This window comes from Leptonotus elevatus, unplaced genomic scaffold (genome assembly GCF_054856555.1).
Source record: "Leptonotus elevatus isolate MCC_2025b unplaced genomic scaffold, RoL_Lele_1.0 HiC_scaffold_256, whole genome shotgun sequence".
NCBI lineage: Eukaryota > Metazoa > Chordata > Actinopteri > Syngnathiformes > Syngnathidae > Leptonotus > Leptonotus elevatus.
This window is the reverse complement of record NW_028233648.1, coordinates 10,001-12,500: the sequence shown is the minus strand read 5'-3', so window position 1 is coordinate 12,500 and position 2,500 is coordinate 10,001.

Below are 2,500 nucleotides of genomic sequence, written 5' to 3'. Positions count from 1 at the left end.
TGCTGGCCGTTGGAGGAGCTCCAGCGGACCGCGGGGAGCGCGCCCGTCTTCGGGGCTTGTTGCTGGCCGTTGGCGGACCGGGGTGGAGCGCGCCCGTCTTCGGGGCTTGTTGCTGGCCGTTGGCGGAGCTCCAGCGGACCGGGGGGAGCGCGCCCGTCTTCGGGGCTTGTTGCCGGCCGTTGGAGGAGCTCCAGCGGACCGCGGGGAGCGCGCCCGTCTTCGGGGCTTGTTGCTGGCCGTTGGAGGAGCTCCAGCGGACCGCGGGGAGCGCGCCCGTCTTCGGGGCTTGTTGCTGGCCGTTGGAGGAGCTCCAGCGGACCGGGGGGAGCGCGCCCGTCTTCGGGGCTTGTTGCTGGCCGTTGGAGGAGCTCCAGCGGACCGCGGGGAGCGCGCCCGTCTTCGGGGCTTGTTGCTGGCCGTTGGAGGAGCTCCAGCGGACCGCGGGGAGCGCGCCCGTCTTCGGGGCTTGTTGCTGGCCGTTGGCGGACCGGGGGGAGCGCGCCCGTCTTCGGGGCTTGTTGCTGGCCGTTGGCGGAGCTCCAGCGGACCGGGGGGAGCGCGCCCGTCTTCGGGGCTTGTTGCCGGCCGTTGGAGGAGCTCCAGCGGACCGCGGGGAGCGCGCCCGTCTTCGGGGCTTGTTGCTGGCCGTTGGAGGAGCTCCAGCGGACCGCGGGGAGCGCGCCCGTCTTCGGGGCTTGTTGCTGGCCGTTGGAGGAGCTCCAGCGGACCGGGGGGAGCGCGCCCGTCTTCGGGGCTTGTTGCTGGCCGTTGGAGGAGCTCCAGCGGACCGCGGGGAGCGCGCCCGTCTTCGGGGCTTGTTGCTGGCCGTTGGCGGACCGGGGGGAGCGCGCCCGTCTTCGGGGCTTGTTGCTGGCCGTTGGCGGAGCTCCAGCGGACCGGGGGGAGCGCGCCCGTCTTCGGGGCTTGTTGCTGGCCGTTGGAGGAGCTCCAGCGGACCGCGGGGAGCGCGCCCGTCTTCGGGGCTTGTTGCTGGCCGTTGGAGGAGCTCCAGCGGACCGCGGGGAGCGCGCCCGTCTTCGGGGCTTGTTGCTGGCCGTTGGAGGAGCTCCAGCGGACCGGGGGGGAGCCGGGCGTTCGAGTTGCCCAGGCAGGGGGTTATCCTCCACTAGCAAACCTCCATGAGCAGCGGAGCCCGTCAGCTGCGCCAAAAAGAACCACACGAGGGCGACCTGGGGTTGAAATCCCCCGCCACATAGGAACGAATGCCGGGCAACCAGGGGTCGAAATCCCCCATTGAAATGAATGGCGGGCAACCAGGGGTCGAAGTCCCCCATTGAAATGAATGGCGGGCAACCAGGGGTCGAAGTCCCCCATTGAAATGAATGGCGGGTTACCAGGGGTCGAAATCCCCCATTGAAATGAATGGCGGGCGACCAGGGGTCGAAATCCCCCATTGAAATGAATGGCGGGCAACCAGGGGTCGAAGTCCCCCATTGAAATGAATGGCGGGCAACCAGGGGTCGAAGTCCCCCATTGAAATGAATGGCGGGCTACCAGGGGTCGAAATCCCCCATTGAAATGAATGGCGGGCGACCAGGGGTCGAAATCCCCCATTGAAATGAATGGCGGGCAACCAGGGGTCGAAGTCCCCCATTGAAATGAATGGCGGGCAACCAGGGGTCGAAGTCCCCCATTGAAATGAATGGCGGGCTACCAGGGGTCCAAGTCCCCCATTGAAATGAATGGCGGGCTACCAGGGGTCGAAGTCCCCCATTGAAATGAATGGCGGGCTACCAGGGGTCGAAATCCCCCATTGAAATGAATGGCGGGCGACCAGGGGTCGAAATCCCCCATTGAAATGAATGGCGGGCGACCAGGGGTCGAAATCCCCCATTGAAATGAATGGCGGGCAACCAGGGGTCGAAGTCCCCCATTGAAATGAATGGCGGGCTACCAGGGGTCGAAATCCCCCATTGAAATGAATGGCGGGCGACCAGGGGTCGAAATCCCCCATTGAAATGAATGGCGGGCTACCAGGGGTCCAAGTCCCCCATTGAAATGAATGGCGGGCTACCAGGGGTCGAAGTCCCCCATTGAAATGAATGGCGGGCTACCAGGGGTCGAAATCCCCCATTGAAATGAATGGCGGGCGACCAGGGGTCGAAATCCCCCATTGAAATGAATGGCGGGCAACCAGGGGTCGAAAGTCCCCATTGAAATGAATGGCGGGCGACCAGGGGTCGAAATTCCCCATTGAAATGAATGGCGGGCAACCAGGGGTCGAAATTCCCCATTGAAATGAATGGGCCCATTCATTTTCAATGGCCGGGCTACCAGGGGCGCAGTACCACCTGTCGTCATTAGGGGCGCTGTAGATAGGGGACCGAGTCCCCCCATTCGAGAGGTTTGCACCCAAACCTCAAAATGGTTGGTGTACAATTATAGGAGAGACCTTTTTAAGACGTGGGAGCTCCAGGGCAAATCAAGGGAGGCTCGACCAACCCATATCCGCTTTAGATGCACTTTAGGTCGGACTCCC